This window comes from Macaca thibetana, chromosome 4 (genome assembly GCF_024542745.1).
Source record: "Macaca thibetana thibetana isolate TM-01 chromosome 4, ASM2454274v1, whole genome shotgun sequence".
Taxonomy (NCBI): domain Eukaryota; kingdom Metazoa; phylum Chordata; class Mammalia; order Primates; family Cercopithecidae; genus Macaca; species Macaca thibetana.
Genome location: NC_065581.1, coordinates 146775530 through 146797772, shown reverse-complemented (window position 1 = coordinate 146797772; position 22243 = coordinate 146775530). Strand labels below are relative to the sequence as shown.

The 22243-nt window shown below is 41.3% G+C and overlaps 1 protein-coding gene and 1 pseudogene across 12 annotated transcripts in view; one reads left to right on the top strand and one right to left on the bottom strand.

Moving 5' to 3' along the window:
- Positions 1-22243, bottom strand: part of CEP85L (centrosomal protein 85 like) — a 239010-nt gene that overhangs the window by 111280 nt on the left and 105487 nt on the right. The window contains exon 1 of one of the 12 annotated variants that reach the window (XM_050786413.1): positions 8004-21352. The exons of the other annotated variants lie outside the window; for them this stretch is intronic. The gene's annotated coding sequence lies outside the window, so the exon portion shown is untranslated. Of the gene's footprint in view, positions 1-8003; positions 21353-22243 lie in introns of those variants that run through there. 12 annotated transcript variants of the gene reach the window in all.
- Positions 12551-13122, top strand: LOC126952105 (protein SSX7-like; annotated as a pseudogene).

Sequence of the window (22243 nt, the reverse complement as noted above, 5' to 3'; positions counted from 1 at the left end):
AAAAAAACAACCTCCCGGGAGAAGAAATCCAGGGTTAAGGCCATGCCAAAGAGTCTAAATTGACTATACTGAAAGCCCCCAATAGGCCACCTCAAGTATTTACTAGTAACAGTAGACCACCTTACCCACTGGGTAGAAACTCTCCCCTTCCCAAGGACAACAGCCAGTAGTGTAGTCAAAGCCCTATTAGAACATATACCCAGGCACTAGAAATAAAATAGGAATATCATACTCCCTGGAACCTGTCCTCATCAGGGAAAGTAGGGAAAAAAATGAATCAAACTCTAAAAAAATCACCTAACCAAATAAATTCTGGAAACCTGATTACCATGGACAAGTTGCCTGCCTATTGCCTTAACAAGAATCCGAACTGCCCCCCTCAAAAAGACCTTGATCTGTCTGTCTCTTTCCTCCTTCAGAACTCAAGACCTCCTAGCGAGATTACGTCCTTGTCAAAGGTTGGAAAGAGGGAAAGCTCAAATCCACCTGGGAAGTACCTTACCTGGTGCTCCTAACAACTGAAACAGCAGTCCGGAAAGCCGAAAAAGGGTGAACCCACCACACTTGAGTGAAGAAGGCCCCACCTCTGGCAAAGTCATGGACCATCACTCCAGGACCAACAGCCTCAAAACTAACATTCAAACGGGTTTGTCTTTTTCTCCTCCCCTTAGCTACTCAAGGATATCTTACTGTTAATGTAACTATGCTTGTCTAGTCTTACCTTGTGGAGATCTCCAAAGTCAAAGACAGTTAGCTTGTGCAGAAAAGTACTTCTGCCCCTCTGTGGAAAGAGTCAATACTCCCATGTCTTGTGTATGGTGGGAATTCTCAGAGGAAGAGTTAGGCAATTGGGGGTTATGTTCTCAGTGGGCAGATGTCCTATGGACTACTAAACATCAGAGTTGGACCTCCTCACAGGGTTGCACTGCCCTAAAACCATAACTACACTTCACCAAAGGGGCCACCCCCTCTGATTGCCAATCTAATCATTGCAACCCAGTACTTACCCATTGTAAAAATTAAAGATTTAAAGCCAACTGTAGCCATTGAAACACGGTACCAAGATGCAAATGCCTGGCTGGAATGGGTTAAATATTCCATCTGAACACTAAACAAAAGCAATTGTTACACTTGTGCGACAGGTAGGCCAGAAACCCAAATTGTCCCCTTTCCACTTGGATGATCCTCTGACCAACCGGGCATGAACTGTATGGTAGCCCTCTTCCAAAATCCCACGGCCTGGGACAATAAGGCATGTCAAACCCTCTTGCTGCTATTCCCAGAAGTGAAAAGCCCTGCAGGTCGGCCCCTGAGGGCTATCCAACCCCCTACTACAAATATCAATTTCACCTCATGTCTCACAGCAAGGGGAAAACTTGGCATTCCTTGGGAGTCTAATGGGATGCAGTGAATCTAAGCCTTTTCAAGAGCTAACCAATCAGTCTGCCCTTGTTCATCCCCAAGTGGATGTATGGTGGTACCACAGTGGACCACTACTGGGTACTCTGCCAAGTAACTGGAGCAGCACTTGTGCTCTAATCCAATCGGCAATCCCTTTCACTCTGGCATTACATCAACCAAGCAAAAAGGACAATCGTGAAAAAAGAAGTACCCCCCACAGGTCCTTTGACCCTCACATTTATATAAATGCCACTGGAGTTCCACAAGGGGTGCCAAATGAATTTAAAGCCCAAAATCAAATAGCTGAAGGATTTGAATCTATATTGTTCTTGTGGGTAACTATAAAGAAAAATGTAAACTGGATAAATTACATTTACCATAATCAACAGCAGTTTGTCAGTTATACTAGGGATGCCATTAAAGGAACAGCTGAACAATTAGGCTTCACCAGCCAGATGGCCTGGGAAAACAGAATAGCCCTGAACATAATATTAGTTGAAAAAGGTGGGGTCTGTGTCATAATTGGGGCCCAATGCTTTTATCACTAACAACACAGCACCCGATGGAACAATTACAAAAGCCTTACAGAGCCTTACCACCCTAGCAAATGAATTAGCCAAAAATTCTAGAATAGAATTCTAGAATTATTCTCTAGTCTCATGGAAAAAATGGTTTAGAAAACGGAAGGGATTCATAACCTTTACTCCGCTGGCAATTGTTACAGGTGTACTCATTCTTGTAGGCTGCTGCATCATAGCTCGTATTCGTAGATTAGTGCAAAGGCTTATAGAAAAAGCCCTCACCAAAACCCCTCTCGATTCTCCTCTACCCTACTCAAATAAGTTCCTACTCCTAAACGAACAAGAAGAACAACAAATATAAAATATGTTAAACAAATTTGAAGGGGAAGAACTATAAAATCAAGAGGGGGAAACTGTTAAGGACAGTAAGTTCCTCTTCAAAGTTCCCTTGGTCTCTTGCTCTGTACACAGCCCTTTCTGCTTGATCTGTAATGAGCGCTTGTTCCTCAGCTTAATCTGTAACTAGCAAACCTGTCACTCTATGAACAACAACTCTGTTGAACCCATACATGTCGAAACACACCTTGAACTTGTTCTGTAGGCAACTCTTCCCACCTTAGCAACAGACAGTCTCTCCCTCCCCTCCTCTCTTAGCAAACTGTGTGTTCACCATACTTAGAAAGGTTTAAGTCTTAGCCAGTGGGGTTAATTTAGATTGTTTGGTCCAACCCCAGCCAATGGGGAAAGGACACAGAAACAGGAACTGTGTTAGGAATAAAAACCCTTCTCTCCTTTGTTAGGTGTGCTCTTGTGAGCATGACTGATGCAGGCAGCACCCTTCTGTAGAAGTAAATTGCCTTGCTGAGAAAACTTCTTGCCTGAGTGCGATTTCTTCTTTGCGGCACCAAGCACTTCTTTCTAACACTGGTTTTTTGTTTCAGTTTTTTTGAGACAAAGTCTCCCTCTGTCACCCAGGCTGGTGTGCAATGGCGCAATCTTAGCTCACTGTAGCCTCAACCTCCTGAGCTCAAGAAATACTCCCATCTCAGTCCCCCAAGTAGCTGGGACTACAGGCATGTGCCACAACACCTGTCTAGTATTTGTATTTATTGTGGAGACATGGTTTCACCATGATATCCAGGCTGGTCTTGAACTTTTAGGTTCAAGCAATCTGCCCCCCTTGGCTTCCCATGGTGCTGGGATTACAGGCGTGAGCCACCATGCCTGGCTGAAAAGCTGTTTTTTAAAAAAACAAAAAGACAGGCATTCTGATCTCTAGCCAGATTACTACCAATTTAAAGGACAATTTGATGTATGGCTCAAAGAGGTCAACAATGCAAAGTAAAATATTTTCCAATTCAGTCAAGGGTCAGGGGTGGGCAGGAAGCTGGTCAGGGGGAAAAAAAAAAAAAAAAAACCAGCTCCTTTTTATATTTACAAAAAAAAAAAATAGAATTTTTTTCTTGCCTGCCTTTTAAAATGTCATTCAACTCTACTATTTTCTGGACATCTCACACTAGTTTCAATTTAAGATTAAGTCTCATCAGGCAGTTGACCTGTAGAGAGCCGTAAGTGTTACTTCTCTCCTACAAAAATTTTTACAAATCAAACTGTCATGGGATGTAAGTTTTGAAAACATAAAGTTTCTTAGAAATAAAACTATTACTTTATGATAGGACAGATAATAAATGATAATCTTGTCCTTAATCTACCTGCACTGTTTGGAGAGCTATGGAGTCAATAATCTCCCTATATTATAGGAGTTATTAAGAAATTATTTTAGGCAGATAGAGAAGACAAAGGGTCCTTGGCAAGCTTTTTTTCTCTTAAGGCAGCTCCAGATACGTTTCTTGCATCGCAGAAAAATGATTTGAAGGGCAGACCAGCAAGCTTTGATATGCAAATGCCAGCCATTAGAAAACGGGTCCACTCAATATGGCGATATCCACTTTCTTCTTGTCACTACAAGTGCCTAGCATCGTGGCCACCCCCACATCGCCCCACGTTTGTAGATCATCATGGTGCCCTGCATTTGCATATTAAAAGGTTAGGGTGGGAGGGCCAGATTTTTGTGGGTTACATGAATGACATACCTGGTCAACCCAATCTCCTGAGCCCTATGGAAATCAGACACCAGCTCCTCCAGCCTCCTAAACTGGCTGTTTTCTGCTGCACTCAAGGTTCCCTCTCTCAGCTTGGAGCCCCCCTCCCTCTGTCTCTGTATGGGGGAGCCTCTTCCTTCTTTCTCGCCAATTTATTAAACTCTCTCCGCTGCTTAAAACCACTCCACATATATCCATGTCGTTTTATTTAAACCAGCGTGAGAAAAGTTGCCCTCCAGTCATCAGAGCCGTATCATTTTGGTGCACTGGCCAGGAATCCGAGGTACAACATTCGTTGGAGTGGTGATTATACAAGTGAGCTTAAAATCTGTTCTATCATTCCAAGGTGCTCTTGGCCTCTATTTTAAAATCAAAAGGCATCCATCTGCTGGTTAGATACATTTATCGTTGGCTGCCGTTCTAAAGACTCAGATGTGAGGCTTGCTGGTAAGAACATGGAGAACCCCCCAATACCCACAGGTCATTGGGAATGTTAGCCATATTTCTAATCAGTTTTCTTTCATGAGGAGACCTCGCCATTGCGCAAGGCTGGAAAAAGTTCTGAGGCAACTGAGCATATCTGGGCAGGACACACCCTGGTGTGATTCAAAGGCCTCTGGACTAGACCCAGCGTCCAACAGCCCATTTCAGGTGCTGGCAGAGAATCCTCAGCTATTCAGTCACGAACCTTTCCTTCCTTTTCTATCCACAGTCTCTTACTCTCTCTGCGTTGTGTCGACTGTGTGAGAATTTAGTAACCGGGAGTTTAACTCAGGCATGCAATTGCAATCTTCTAGAACAGAGGGTTCCTCCCAGACAGTGAGCATTTCTCTCTCAGCCCCTTGGTCTGGAGAGCACGTGGCATTTCCAGGTCTCTACCACTTGTCTGAGGAGCACATAGTATTTCTGAGCCAACAGTGCCACCTAGTGGAATCAGAAATCCTCTACATGAGGCACTTTTTTTTTTTTTTTCAATGCTAACACCGCAGCTTCCTTTTGCACTGCTAGAAATCAGGCTCTAAGCCTCTTACAGGAATGGGAAAATTCTGCTTTCAACAGTTAGGAATTAAATGTCTTCCATAGCCGAATTTTAGTCTCAATATTGTTCCATCAGCAGGAAAACAGCCATTTGGTTCCTACATTCCTTTAACTCACCTTTTCTGTCTCCAACTGAGACAGTACTTAATTAGTAAGGGGATTTAAGTCCAGAAGTTAACTAGAACCATTTTTCTAAGGGTAAACGCTTTAGCACGGGCCATAATAGCAGGATATAGAGTTGAATCTGGCATAATCCTTGGGGCCTTGCCCAGTTACACAGTTTTCCCTGAGATCTATTTTTTTTTTTTTTTTTTTTTTTAGGGAGGCACACAGGTCACACAAGTCTAGGAGGTCAAAGTGAAATAATAAGCAGAGGACTAGGACTAGTTCGGTGAGTGTGACTAGGCCTCAAAAGTCATTTCTCTGGTGCCACGGCTTGGAGGGTCACAACTACAGCCATGGGCGGCACATTTAACTGGGTGCCGGGACCCAGGAACCAGGGAGGGAAAATAGGGGAATGCCCCCTACTGTTTTCTTCTCCACCCTGAGTCATACACCAAAAGGAAACTAAAAGGACACTTTTATTCTCACTTCTCTGTCTAGATGGGCAACAGATCGTCTTCAGCATGCACTCCTCTGGAATGTATTTTAAACCACTGGGACTCCTTCAACCCTGAGACTTTGAGGAAAAAGTGACTCATATTCTATTGCACAAGGGAATGGCCTTCTTACTATCTTGAGGACAGACAAACTTGGCCTGCCGGGGGGAGCCTTGATTTTAATATTATCCAACAGTTAGATCTTTTCTCCAAACAGAAGAGCAAATGGACTGAGATCCCCTATGTATAGACTTTCTTTGCCCTGTGAAACAGCCCAGACCTTTACAAATTCTGTACAACCAACCCAGTTCTTTTAGCAGCCACAGGGAATAGTTCCCCAGAGCTAAAGCAGGTTCTAGAGGAGCAATCTGAGACAGCTATTGAATGTCCCAATCCTTCCAGTCCGCCTCCAATCATACTATCAGCTCCTCCAGCTCCACTATCTCCAGTATATCCCACTCTCCCCACTTCACTCTTACCTCTGTAGGAAATGCCTGACAGGAATGGTGCCATGAGGGTTCAAGTTCCCTTCTCATTACAGGACCTTAAGCAAATAAACAGAGACTTGGCCCAATTTTCTGATGACCCCAATAGGTATATAGAAATTTTCCAAAATTTAACTCAGGTGTTTGATCTCACATGGAGGGATGTTATGTTGCTGCTAAGTCAGACCCTCACTGGGGCTGAAAAGCCGGCAGAGTTCCACAGGCAGCAGAAAAATATGCATATGAGCAACATGCCTCCAATAGCAGACCAAGGAGAAAAAGAGGAGACAAGGAAAGTAAGGAATAAGTGGAAACTCCATTCCCACTAGGAAGGGAAGCAGTTCTGGCAGATAACCCTGATTGGAACTCCAATAACTCAGGAAATAAATGGAAAAGGAAGCACTTCTTAAGGTCTATATTAGAGAGCCTATGGAAGACCAGGGCCAAACCTCTTGATTACTGTATCTATGATCGATCAAAACCAGATGAGAATCCCACTGCCTTTATGGAAAGGCTAAGGAGAGGCACTAATAAAACACACCTCTTTATCCTGATTCAGTTGAGAGACAGTTAATCCTGAAGGACAAGTTTATTACACAGTCAGCTCCCAATATTGGAAAGAAACTATAGAAACAAGCTATAGGACCAGATAGCACCCTAGAGAACCTCCTGAGAATAACCACTTCAGTCTTTTACAATAGGGATCAGGAGGAGGTCCAAGAAAAGGAGAGGAAATACAAGTGAAGAACAGAGGCTCTAGTAGTAGCATCGCAAGCTTGTAAAGTTCAGGATCCCTGAGGTGCATCCACTAGCTGTTATCAATGTGGCAAGTCAGGGCATTTTAAGAAGGAATGCCCAGGCAGCAAGACGAAGCCACCTCGACCCCGTCCAGCCTGTGGTGGAGACCACTGGAGACGGATCTGCCCCCAGAGGCAGAGGTCAGTGGGTTCAGAACCAGTCTCACAGATGGTCCAGTACGACTGATGGGTCCCAGGGCTTAAACCCCCAGCTCCAGCGACTCAGACTGCCATCACAACACAGGAGCCCTGAGGGATTCTGGAAATTGAAAGAAGGAAGGTAGATCTCCTTCTGGATACTGGGCCAGTCTCTTTCTCCTCGTCTCTAATTCAGGGTCCCCCTCTTCCCAGAGCACTACCATAAGGGGTATATCAGGAAAAACTCTAACCTGATATTTTTCTCAACCCCTTTTGCAGATGGGGAGACTTACTATTTAAACATGCCTTTTAAATCATGCCTGAAAGTCCCACTCCTTTATTAGGTAGATACATTCTAGCTTGCATGGGCGCCTGCAGCATCTTTACAGCCCCAGGACAAACTCTGTCTCCCCTGATGGAAGCCAACATTAATTTGGAAGTGTAGTCAACTTAAGGAAGAATAGGTTGAGCTATAACTGCTAGGCCAGTCCAGATCTATCTTAAGGATATCTTCTTTTCCTAACCAGAGATATTATCCCAAAGGCCAGAGGCTAGGAAAGGGCTAGAAGCCATTACTAATAACCTAAAGATGCAAGGCCTACTCAAACCCTGTAACAGCCCCTGCAACACCCTAATATTAGGAACGCAGAAACCCAATGGGGAATGGAGCCTAGTTCAGGACCTTTGCCTCATTAATGGAGCTGTAGTTCCAACCCATCCAGTGGTCCCTAATCCCTATACCCTGTTAACTCAAATATCTGAGGGAACTAAATGGTTTACAGTCCTAGATTTAAAGGATGCCTTCTACTGTACACCGTTACACCCTGACTCTCAATACCTGTTTGCCTTCGAATATCCCTCCGGCCAGACTGCCCAGTTAACATGGATGGTGCTGCCTCAGGGATTTTGAAATAGTCCTTACCTGTTTCGACAGGCACTGTCACAAGACCTCTCTGAGTTCTCTCATCCTTAAGTTAAGGTCTTGCAATACGTTGATGATATTCTGCTCTGTGCCCCAACGGAGGATGCTTTTCAGGAAGGCAATGAAGCTCTTCTCAACTTCTTAGCTAACAGAGAATATAAGGTTTCAAAACCCAAGGCCCAGCTCTGCAAAACCTCAGTGAAGTATACCTAGGCCTAGTGCTGTCTAAGGGGACCAGAGCATTAGGGAAGGACAGGGTTGAGACTATTTCTTCCTTTTCCTCCCCAAAACCCTCAAGCAACTCAGAGGATTTTGGGGCATTACAGGACTTTGTAGACTATGGATACCTGAGTGTGGTGAAATAGCCTGTCCATTATATAACCTCATAAAAGAAACTTACATAACCTCATAAAAGAAACTGAGGGAGCTAAAACTTATCTTTTAACCTGGGAACCTGAAGCTCAAACCTTGACCAGCTGAAGCAAGCCTTGCTTAAGGCACCAGCTTTCACCCTTCCTACAGGGAAGGGCTTCAATCTGTATGTATGAGAAAAGAAGGGAATGGCCCTGGGAGTATTAACACAGGCCCAGGTCAACAGCCAGTGTGGGTTGCCTAAGTAAGGAACTTGAGTTGGTGGCTAAAGGATGGCCAGCATGCCTCCCAGCCATTGCCTCAGTGGCTCTTTTGGTCCCAGAAGCCTCTAAATTAACCGTGGAAAATGATTTATTTATGCCCCACCTAACGTGGCAGGACTACTGCGCTCTAGGGGGAGCCTTTGGCTAACAGATAGCTGACTTCTTAAATATCAGGCCCTGCTGTTAAAGGGTTCCAACATCCAATTAAAGACTTGTTCTCACCTAAATCCAGCCACCTTCCACCAGGAAGAAACTGGGGAATCTGAGCATGACTGTGAACAAATCATAGTACAGACCTATGCAGCCAGAGAAGATCTCAAGGAAACTCCCCTAGAGAACCCAGACTGGACCCTGTTGACAGATGGGAGCTCTTTTGTAGAACAAGGGATCTGTAAGGCAGGATACACAGTAGTCACTCTACATGACATCACTGAAAGTGTGTCACTCCCTCCAGGCACAAGCGCTCAATTAGCTGAGCTAATCGCTCTTACAAGAACAACTGAATTAAGCAAAGGAAAGGTAGCTAATATTTACACAAACTCCAAATATGCCTTCCTGGTTCTCCCTGCTTATGCTGTCATTTCGAACGAAAGGCATTTTCTTACCACCAATGGATCTCCTATAAAGTATCACAGGTTATCATCCTCAGTTCTCCTTCCATGAGAAACAGCAGTGATGCAATGTAGGAGACATCAAACGGGAACAGATGAGATAGCCAAAGGAAATAGATTAGCTGATCAGGCAGCTAAGTCAGCAGCAAGGAAGGCTCAAGACAACACACTTCAAACCCCTTTAATCTGGGAAGGCTCCGTAAGAGAAATTAAACCTCAGTACTCACCCACAGAAATAGGATGGGCCACTTCTCGATGGTATACATTTCAGCCCTCAGGATGGCTACAGTCGCAAGACGGCTAACTCCACGTGCCAGCCTCCAGCCAATGGAAAGTCCTTAAAGTGCTTCACCAAGCTTTTCACTTGGGAAATGATAAAACTCATCAATATGCCCAGAGATTGTTTTTAGGCGAGAACTTACTAAACACAATCAAGCAAGTTGTTAATGCTTATGAAGTCTGTCTTAAAAATAATCCCCTGAACAGGCGACTCCTTCCTGCTCAAACCCAAAGAACAGAAAGATACCCAAGGGAGGAGTCGCAGACGAACTTCACCCACATGCCAAAGACAAAGAGCATTCAATACCTGCTGTATGGGTAGATACCTTCACTAAGCGGGTAGAAGCATTTCCATGTCGTACAGAAAAAGCCTCTGAGGTAATAAAAGTGTTAGTTAATGAAATAACTCCCTGCTTTCATCTAAGTACCTACAAAGTGATAATGGGCCCTCATTTAAGGCAGCTGTCACACAAAGGGTCTCAAAAGCACTAGGCATAGAATATCATCTCCATTGGGCTTGGAGACCCTAATCCTCAGGAAAGGTAGAGAAAACTAATGATATTATCAAGAGACACCTCAGAAAATTGTCCCAAGAAACTCACCTTCCTTGGGTCACTCTTCCTCCCATGGCCTTACTACGAGTAAGATAAACCCCTTCAAAATTAGGTCTTCGCCTTTTTGAGATGCTGTATGGACACCCTTTCCTTACCAATGATTTTCTATTAGATCGGGAAACCTCTGAGCTAGTTAAGCATGTAACCTCTCTGGCTGACTTCCAACAGGAATTAGCACAATGAGCGAAAGCCCAACCCCAGGAAACAGGGACACTTCTATTTAACCCGGGAGATTTGGTACTGGTAAAGGTTCTCCCTTCTCTCTCTCCCTCCCTAAGCCCAACCTAGGAAGGGCTGTAATTACACTGTTCTTCCAGTTCCCCCAACAATAAAAGGTACAGGAATCAACCGACTCATAGATACATCACACTCAAATCAAAGCCTGGAGAGCTGAGGGAGCAACCCCCGACAGCCCAGAGGAACGTCCTGAATAGCAATGTGAAAAAACAGAAGATCTTAAGCTGAAAATCACAAAAGATAAGTAACTGAATGAGAACTAATCATCTTATGCAGTCTCACCCCTACCTCAACAAATACATTTTGTCATTTCTACCTCTCCTTTTGAGCCAAATATCAGAACTTCTTTCTGGTGGGAATTGTTTACTACTACTCCTTGCAGGAATTGCTATACTCACTCTGCTATTTGCAGTAGAACTATATACTGCAGCACCCCCAGGGTGGAATGTCAGAGGGAGAATCTCAATTACTACAGCATTGGGCTTAATTATTAACCTCACAGCAGGAATAACGGTTACTAACAGGAAGTAAACATTAGAGTTTCACTATCACTAAATCTGTTACGACTTTTTACTGGACTTCGTAATACATCGCACCATTTAGCTCCTACAATATCTGCCATGGCCCATTTGTACAAGACTAATTGTCAGGTCTGTCCTAAGTGGTTCGCTCAGTTCAGTGACACTAAGGAAACTTACAGTTACCCGGAACTCAGCATCTTAGGAGTCCCTTTGTTGGCTTTACCTTTAACGCTTAAAGACTTACCAGGCATAAATGGGACATGGCATGGGAACACTTTCAATTGGGTGACTAACTCTTCCCAGGAAAACACTTTGCCCTAGCATCAAAGAACTTTCTCCCAAAGATAAGCTTCACACCCTCAGGCCTGGAAAAGTTGACTGAGTAATAGCAAATGCCTCCCTCTGCTTTAAAAGCAGTGGGGAAGGATCATACTTGGGAGATCTCAGATATTTTAACATCACACTTGTAACTGCTGATAGTTCAAAGATTTGAGGAGAGTGCAACAAGGGTGATCTACAAGGATAGAAGCCCTAGTGGGGGGCTTTCAGAATCTAGCCTCTCCTTCTGGTTGGAAGTACCGATGGGAGTGGCATGCTCTAAGTAACCATCTTGACTATAATGTAAAAAATAACACATGGGTCTTTCCAAACTTCTACCCTACCCATGGAATTCCAGACCCTTGTATGATGTTTGCTAATAGTGGCAGCTTACAGATCTTTGGGCGAACTGAAGACATCTGGACTGACACTCTTGCCACAAAAATCATCTGAGATATTCACCAGGGCCCTATTTCGTCTCTAATTTTTCAAAACTCCATTTGTCAGGTGGACCCTTTTCACTTGGCATGTCAAATTCCAAATGACATCGTAAATGACTAAATATGGTTATCTTTATCCCAAGGATGCCTCTATTATACGTAAAGAAAGGAAACTTCTAAGATATGAGAAAAATCTGCCAGTGTCTCTCACAAGCCACAACTTAGAACCATCCCTTCAAGGAACAGGGCTATATTTTCTTTGTGGCTCCTGGATACACTTAGCCCTCCCAAGGCATTGGAAGAGAACTTGTACTATAGCTCCAGTAGTTCCCAACTTATTATTTTTAAATTCTACCAAGATGGCAGCATCATCTGGGGACATGCCTAACTTTTTCTAGAAACTGTACCATTTTGAATACGTCGGACAAAGAGATCTATCATTTCTATGCCCTCATATGGAGATTTAACTGGAGAGGGCATGCACATGACAATCTCATCTTAGAAAAACCATGGATGGGAAATTCTACAGCCAGAGGTATATTCTGGTTTATGGGCATTCCCTCTCCTTGAAAGATCAATACTTAATATCTCTCTTATAATGCAGAGAAGATGGAAAGCAACTGTAGGGGCCATAGAGGCACAACCACAATCTATAGACTCTTCAGCCTCAGTAGGAGCACAGAATAGACGGGCCTTAGATGTCCTTACAGCTCAAGTGGGAGGTACCTTTGCACTTTTAAATGAAACACCTAACCAGCAGTTAGGGTGACATCTCAGGGGAGAATGTTACAGGAATTACTAAAAAATTAGTTGGCCACTGCCCTCACTGCCGCTGCTGCTGCCGACCTCGCCGTGACTGCTTCGTCTCCGAGGTCAGACTGCTCCCAACGCTATGAACGGAGACAGCATGTTTGCAAAGAGACCCAAGGATGATGCTCAGATATCAGAGAAGAGACACAAACAAGGCCTTCAATGATACTGCCAGATACTTATCTAAGAAAGAGTGGGAAAAGCTGAAAAACTCACAGAAAATCACCTATGTGTATATGAAGAGAAACTATGAGACCATGACTAAACTAGGTCTCTAGGCCACCCTCCCACCTTTCATGTACAATAAATGGGCCACAGAATTCCAGGGAATGACTTTGATACAGACTAAAACTGTGGGAATCAGGATGAACATCCTCAGATGGCTTTCGGTATGCTACATGGAAACTTTCCAAAGATGATGCCCAAGAAGCCAGCAGAGGAAGGAAATGATTTGAAGGGAGTGCCAGAAGCATCTGGCTCACGAAGCGATGGGAAACAGCTGTGTCCCCCGGGAAAAGAAAGTACCTCTGAGAAGACTAATAAGACATCTGGACCCAAGAAAAGGGGGAATATGTCTGGATCCACAGACTGCAAGAGAGAAAGTATCTAATGATTTATAAAGAGATCAGCGACCCTGAGGAAGATGATGAATAACTCCCCTCAGGGATAGGATGCATGCCCATGACCTTTCACCAGCATGGGCATGGCCGCAAACCCCTCGCCATCAGGCGTATAGCAAGTGAAAGCTGGAGTTCACGACAGTAAAAAGTTGAGCGTCATTTTTTCTTATAGTGTGCCAAGAGTTTGGTATTAGCATTTTCGTTGTATTTTCTTACAGTGTGCCATCCTGTTAGATATTTGCATTTTCATTGATGAACAAGACATAGTTAATGCATATTTCTGCTTGTGTATCCATGCACCTACCTCAGAAAACACATACTGTCAGGTATTCTCTGCATAGAACAGCACTACCCTCCCCTCTCCCCAGATGTGATTACTGAGGTCAGTTCTAGGTGTTTCAGATTTTTTTCTCTGCATTTACACACACACGCGCGCGCGCATGCAGAACACCACTATAAGCATCTCCATCTGCTTTTCCTCACCACTAATGGGTCCTGGGCAAGCTCCCCTCACTCTGTTTCCTATTCAATGTGCACTGCCTGCTGCAAACCCCCATCATCTGATTCCCCTGTCTCGGTCACTGACAGTTAATAAACATTTACAAATTAAAAAAAAAAAAAAGAATTATTTTAAGCAGATAGGACAAGGGGTCCTTGGCAAGGTTTTTTTCTTTTAAAGCAGCTCCAGAAACATTCATTGCCTAGCAGAAAAACAGCTCGAAGGGCTGAGCCGGCAAGCTTTGATATGCAAACGCCAGCCATTTGAAACTGGATCCGTTCAATATGGCAATTCCTGCCTCGACTTCTTGTCACAAGTGCCTAGCATCATGGCCACTGCCACATATCCCCATGTGTATAGGATATCATAGCCCCCTGCATTTGCATACTAAAAGGCTAGGGTGGGAGGGCCCATTTTTTTTGGCGGGTTATGTGAGTGACATACCTGGTCAAACCAATCCCCTGGGCCCCAAATCAGACACTGCCTCCTCCAGCCTCCTAATATAACTAGCTGTTTTCCACACTCGAAGTTCCCCCTCTCAGCTTGGAGACCCCCTCCATCTCTGTACAGGGCAGCCTCCTCCTTTCCCCCTTATTAAACTCTCTCTGCTCCTTAAAAGCACTCCACATGCATCCGTGTCTCTTTATTTAAGCCGGTGCAAGACAAAGGACCCTGGTGTTCCTCCAGTCATCAGAGCCATACCACCTACATTCATAATTGTGTGACAAGAGCCTTTCTAGGTCCATGGGTTCATCACACATCTCTAAAATCAATTCAGTTCAGCTCAGCTGGCTAAGGGTCCAGCAATCATACTCTCGCTACCAGGCTGAGAAGCAAAATGATGGCAAAAATGAATGAATGAATGAATGATACATACTGAAGGTAAAACTGAGGTCCATAAAGATATAAAACTATGCCTCCAACAATTTTAATTTCTGCAAACTTACTAGAGCTGAGGCAGGAGAACAAGGTCTGGAGGCAGGGAACCTAACGCCAATTCACGCTGACTTCCTAGAACTAAAAATCCCCTTTTCACACCCAAGTAACAAAAGCATCAGAGGCTACTGCTCCCTTTGCAAACGCCCTCCACCTGCCCTGCCCTTTCTGTGTGGCAGATGAAAAACTGAAAGTACCTCTGATTGGTCCTCTCCTGCAACCACTCAGGCTGGTCATGGGCCAAGTCTTCATTTGCATAGAAGTGTAATTTTGCAACTTCAGCCTCTGAAGGGTCACTTTCCACAACCAATCACACGTCTGCATAGGCTGTTAACTTTGTAACTTCACTTCAGCCTCTGATTGGTCGCTTTCTGCAACCAATCAGACTGATCATGGGACACTACTTCATTTACATAGGGTGTACACCACGTAACAAAATGGGAAACTAGACTAGAGGATATTTAAACCCCAGAAAACTCTGTAACCAGGTCCTTGAGTTGCTTGCTTGAGCCCACTCCTGCTTTCATTTTCTGTTGAGTGTGCTTTCATTTTCAATAAATCTGTGCTTTTGTTGCTTCATTTTTTCCTTGCTTTGTGTATTTTGTCCAATTCTTTGTTCAAAGCACCAAGAACGTGGACACCCTCCACCGGTAACAGAGCTATAATGACATTATAAATCATGTTTAAGAATTTATGATTCAAATATTTAATTTTCAGCAATAACATAAATTAAGAGAATTTAGAGATAAGGAACAAAGTTCTTTGATTTACAAAAGAATATAAAACAAATTGTTTTGAATACTGCCTTGAAATTATGATTTCACAAGCAAAAAAGTTCTCTGTATAACCTCTGACCTACTACCATCTATAAATAAAGAACTAAAGTACAAAGAAGTTAAATTACTTAACCAAGAACAGAGCTCAAAATAAAATCCTGGCATCCTGTTTCTCAATCTAGTGTTACCTATATTATCCTATACTACATCTCTCAGGGCTTTTTTCCCTTTGGATTCTGCCTTCCAAGTGCAGATATCTAGCACCATGGGTTAAAGAACAGGGCTTGGGGTTAAACAAACAGACTAAGAGAATCTCGTCTCCACCACTTGAAAAGCTATATAACCCTGGATACATAACATCCTGTAAGTCTTTTTTTTCCATCAGTAAAAAGGAGATAATTGTATTTTACCTCAAAAGGATTCCACAATAAAAGAATTTTAAAATAAGTTACATATAATGTGTAACATATTGCAAAATTTTATGAGCGATATTTTTGTTAATTTTAAGGCTAATTGACCAAATAGTCCACTGTGATATCTGGAAGTCATGTTATTTGAATATCCATTATCAGAGTCCTGAAAGTTTCAAAGTTGCAAAAACATAGTATTATTCACCAATGAACTGACTGTTAATAAAAAGCAGAACAGGCTAGAGAATGGTTGAAATATTACCTACCTTATATATAAAATGGGTTTATAATTATACCCACATATAATTTTTTAATTAAATAAAAAATTTATGCAAACTTCTTATCATGATCATGATGCCCTGTAAATAGTAAATGCTCAATAAATGTTAGTATCATTATTACCAAAAGGTTAAAAGGGAGTTCTCTATTTGCTTAAAAATAGTACCAAGGGTATATACGGATGAGCAGAAGTAATGGCTGAAATAAGATTGTCGTGTATTATAACTATAAATTTGGTGTGTACACATATGGGTTCAACACTTTGCCTCCTTTCTACTTTGGTGTATGTTTGAAATTTTATGGAAAAAAAAAGAAAAAGATGGTGAGAACAAGAAGATATTTTACATTAAGATGAGTTGTTTTAAGGAAACCATTTAGCAAAGTAAACATGAACAAATGAAACCTAATCATTGTAATAAAATACATGCTCAAGGAAAAGAGAGAGAGCCCCTAGGAAATTTTCATATTGTCCCTCAAAATTAGTGGTTGCCTACAGCTGGGAAAATAGAGGGTTTGAAGGATGATGGCTAAAGGGAATGTAATTTCTTTTTGGTGTAATAAAAATGTACTAAAATTGACAGTGGTGATAGATGTATGACTCTGAATATACTAAAAGTCATTGAATTGTACACTTCAAATGGGTGTATGGTGTAAGTCCATTACTGCACTGCTATCAATACCTGAAAAGGAACTTAAAAAAAAGAAAAAAAGAAATACCTAAGCCTGGGTTATTTATAAAAGAAAGAGGTTTGATTGAAAGGCAAAGCAGGAGTAGGTGTCTTACATGGTAGGATGAAGAGAGAAAGGCGAGAGGCACTACACACTTTTAAAACAACCTGATCTTGTGAGAAGTCTATCCCGAGAACAGCACTAGGAGGTTGATGCTAAACCATTCATGAGAAACTGCCCCCATGATGCAATCACCTCCCACCAGGCCCCACCAACACTGGGGATTACAATTTGACATGAGATTTGGCAGGGGTGGGGGGGTGGCATGCAACTCAATAAAGTTGTTAAATAAATATATATATATATATGGTCTTGATTTCCTAAACATCTCCAGAATCATCTAGCTTTCTTTTTCCCCTGTCTCTTTTTATGAACAAGTTACCACAGCAAGAGGTCTCCTAGCTTCCAGTTTTGTTTTCTGGGATGTGATCCATCCTCAACACATCATCCACAATATTCTTTTACTTCCCAGCCTTTGACCAAGCTATTCTCTCAGCCTAGACTACTCTCCTCCCAAACCCCTTTGCCTTGCTGGTTCCTACTCACCTTTTTGAGCCTCAACCTAAACAACACTTCTGCCAGGAGTCTTCTCCCTAATTCCCTGGACTTCTGTATGTCCCTCTGTTGTCTATCCCTACCACCCTGTGTACTTTGCCTATCATAATGCTCATAACTATTTACTGTCTTCTCCTCTAGACTTCATATATACAATGATTAGGGGAAATATCTATTTAATTCCTACCCCCACCACAGTACTTACCGTGCAACAGACATTCAATTAATATTGGCTAAACAAATAAATAATCAAACAAGTCCTTATCTTTACATGGCCATTGTTTTTTCACAAAAAAGTGAAGACAGTGTACCAAATGATAACTTGTTTCTTCCTTTCTGATATATATCCAGAGGATGACCTCAAAATTTAAAGTATTCAAGAGCCCTACTATTTAGTAAAAACAACCAACTAATGAAGATATGATTAAATTGAAGTTCATTTTTATCAGCCCCTATTTAAAATAAAATAGGTTAATTAGGTAAGAAAATTATCTCTAATACAAATTAGCAGTTGGGAATTATCAAAAGAAAAAACTTAACACTATCTGTACCTTTTTTAAATAAAATATGTAAGTAGGCTTAAAATCAGCCCAAAACAGACATTAAAAACTGTATTTAAGAACTCAAATTTTTGAAAAAGATAAATGAATTGCCTGATAGCCTGCCTATCAGGAGCCATGTGATACAGTAGAGAAAGACTGTCCTGAGGAAGGTTACAGAGCTAAGACTAAGCAAAAAGTTTCTTTTATTTGCCTCAAGGTCCTATACTCCCAGTTTCCTCTACAATCCCTCTGTCACTCAACTCTGGTGCCATAGCAAAATTATGCTATGTACAACAAGTGCTGCATACCTCAAAAACAACTTCCTCAAACTAATATCTGTGGCAACAGTAGCTATTTACATGGCCTCCAGGTCTCAGCAAAGAAATCCTAGGAAATCCTTGGGGATCAGCTATGTAGCTTATGTTACAATTTGGTAGCCTGGTAGACACATCTATCCTCATTGTCATAGATCTATTTCTTTTCAACCTGGAATTTGAAACTCCATGAACAAATTACAACAGCTAAAAAGTGGTGCTGCTAATGTTAGTGTCTCAACTTATTTAGCATTATTTGAAATCTCAAAATATCCTGGCTAAAAGAAAATTCCTCAATAGTAAGTCTAGAATAATTTTCTATACTAGAATCCCTTTGCTGCTGAGATTCTGATGGAATCCTCTCCTCCACCATTTTTATCTCCCTGCAATTCTGCCATTCTTGGAACACAGTAAGTATTCAATAAATATATATTAAGTGAATAAATGAATAAACCTTCTAAAAGCTCCAGTTTAAAAAGGAAGAAGAGAAAACCACTACCTCAAATATCTCCTGAAAGGAACTAACAGTGTCGTACATATAACGCATGAAGTATAATAAGTGTGTAAATTATAAGGTGTATTGGTCAACTCCCAGGTAGCATGTAAATCATGTCATTATTTAATATGTACACTGAGGTTTTTATAATAATCAGTCTTTTAAAAAAGAATTTAAGTGCATTCACATATTTCACCTAAAAATTATCACAACAAACCAAATTAATGCAGCACTTCACGCCACAGTCTCATCAATCAAGACGAAATGCTTACTCCAAGCCAAATAGTAACAGTAATAAAGTTGAAAACAGCTAACTAAAATATGCTGTAGATACAATCTAAAAGTAAAATTATATTTGATAATACACAAATTTCATGTACATTATTTGGAAATTAATATAATAATGTGACATGGTAATTCTCAGCTGGGTGTTGTAATACAAAGGAGATAAACGTATTTTAGGTTATTCTAAAATGTTTGGAATTTAGCTAGCATAGATTTGTTTAATTTTATAAATGAGAAAAAAAATGAACACCTTCTAGACCTGTGGTTAATGGATGACCCCCAAAAATTATGTAATCAAAGACCAAAGGATAAAAAACATATCCACTTGACACTGATATGACACAATCTGATATATATATATATATATATATATAGCATGTTTTCAAGTTGCTATTATGTTATAAATATCAACCTATTCCTTATGTTCTGATGCAGGTTATTCTCAATATTCAGTAATCTTCCACAATGGTTATTTTCCTGAGTGCTTTACAATAAACAGATAAGCTATGAGGCAAACCCAACAACGAAAAACAATGCTTATAAACTACGAGACTAAGGACTTGGTAAGCACAATTACCAAACAACAGATAAGGTAAAGAACAAAAAGCTCCCATAAAGTAAAAATCATGAAAACTTCAGAAAGACATGAATTAAGGAAGGAAAGAATACACTAATTGGAACCAAGTGTTACATCAACAAACACAGCAGGCTTTCCTTCTAAATAGTCTTTATTATGCCTGCTAAAACTATTTCTTACATTCAGGTAATATCTTAATACAACTGATTTTTTTAAAAAAACAAGAGTACCTTTCCAGACAATCAATAATAAATGTAACCAGTATCATTCATTACCAGCACCAATCACTCAAACCCCAATTCTAATTCATTTTCCACAGAAGTCTCAATTTCCTGTTATTTATTGTAAGTCTTCCAGAATCTTACTATTCCATCTTATTTTTATCCACCATTCTTTATGCTTCTTTCCTAGAATGATTTGCCCTTTGATATGATTTGGCTGTGTCCTCACCCAAATCTCATTTTGAATTGTAGTTCCCATAATCCCCTCATGTCGTGGGAGGGACCCACTGGGAGGTAATTTAATCACAGGAGCAGCTGCTCTCATGCTGTTCTCATGACAGTGAGTGAGTTCTCATGAAATCTGACGGTTTTATAAGGGAATTTTTTCCCTCTTTGCTCAACACTTCTCTCTCCTGACACCCTGCAAAGAGGTACCTTCCCCCATGATTCTAAGCTTCCTAAGGCCTCCCCTCCCCAGCCACGTGGAACTCTGAGTCAATTTAACCTCTTTTCTTTATAAATTACCCAGTCTCAGGCATTTCTTCATAGCAGCATGAGAACAGAGTAATACATCCTTGATTTTGAAACTCTGACACTGCTTTATCTATGTAGAATAGCTTCTAAATAACAGTATCTACTAATCATGCCTTAAACTCAGGATTCTTTTCCATTAGAATATTCTGTATTCTGAACTATGTAACATACCAGTGCAATCACTCACTGTTTCATGCATTAATAAAAAATTGCTGGAGAAAAAGAGTCGAAGTTCAGCTTGAAGGTAATGGCAAGAACTAATGAAAGTAACAAAAATTTTAACATCTTCACACCAATCCAATTCAAGGAAAAAGTGAAAATCATACTCTCCCATCTCTAAAAGATTATAGAAATTTATATTTAACACATGATGAATTATTCAGTGAGAAAAACAGGGATATTTGCTACCGCTAACTAAATTGGTTTTAAATTAATTCAAAGAATAAAAAGGCAGTTTTCTAAATAGCAATAGAAAAGGTGAGTAATTATAAAACAATACACAACAGGATCAAAGGGTTTCTGGAGACTTATGAAAAAGATAACGATTAGAGTCATCTTTCCAGTGAGGTGTTTTTCAGTTCTTCAGCTAGCCATTATCATGAGAAAGGCAGCATCCCAGTCTGGACACCGTGTGAGGCCTAGTCTGAGAATAGGGAGTTATTTTTTAAGCTCTCCTTAGCCAAACTGAGGAAGGCTAGTTCCCTACTGGACCCAGGTTAATATCATAATACTGTATCGAGGTTGAAGTAACTGACTATAAAAAGATTATTACAGAGTTTCAAAGCCAAAGTTTCAAAAAATAAAAGAGTTTGCCTCAACTGCAAGTAAATTTTTGATAAGTCATGACACAGGAACACTGTTTTAAAAATAATATGATTTGCTTACAGCAGCTTTACAATAACACTAAAGAAAATCTCGGGCCGGGCGCGGTGGCTCACGCCTGTAATCCCAGCTCTTTGGGAGGCCAAGACGGGCAGATCACGAGGTCAGGAGATCGAGACCATCCTGGCTAAACACGGTGAAACCCCGTCTCTACTAAAAAATACAAAAAACTAGCCGGGCGAGGTGGCGGGCGCCTGTAGTCCCAGCTACTCGGGAGGCTGAGGCAGGAGAATGGCGTGAACCCGGGAGGCGGAGCTTGCAGTGAGCTGAGATCCGGCCACTGCACTCCAGCCCGGGAGACAGAGCGAGACTCCGTCTCAAAAAAAAAAAAAAAAAAAAATCTCAGAGCATCTGTTCTTCAACTTCTCAATCCTCATTCCCCACATCATTCTTCCCTCAAAGTTAATTTTAATGTTTATTAATAAGACCAAACAGCTAGAACTCATTTTTAAAAAGACCTCCACACAGTTCTGATTTATTCTCAACTCAACTTTGTTCAATTACTTTCTAGCACTTTTTTAATGCTTTTCTATTTAACCACATAGTGTGTATAGAGTGTGTTGAATTATGTTCTCCATAAAAGTACATTAAAATTTTAACCCCTAGAACCTGTGAATGTGACCTTATTTGGAAATAGGGTCTTTGCAGATGTAATCCAAGGTAAAATGAGGTCATGCTGGTACAGGGTGAGTCCTAAGTCCACTTACTGGTATCCTTATAAGGAAAGAGAAAGATATAAAGACAGAAAGCTCAGGGAAGAAGGACATGTGAAGGAGACAAAGACTGGAGTTATGGTGCCACAAGCCAATGAATAATATACCAAGGACTGCCAGTAAGCACCTGAAGCTAGAAAAGGCAAGGAAGAATTCTTCTCTAGAGCCTTCAGAGGGAACATGGTCCTGCCAACACCTTCATTTTGAACCTTAGAGTCTCCAAAACTGTGAGAAAAAAATGTTTTTGTTGTTTAAGTCCTCTAGTTTGTGGTAATTTGTTGCAGTAGCCCTAGGAAACTAATACAGGGGAATAGAGGTTAACAGTTCTGAATCTGCTTTATACACATATACTGGGGACCGAGTAAACAAGTAAATGGATGGTAGATGGTGGGAGGCTTCTAACTGTT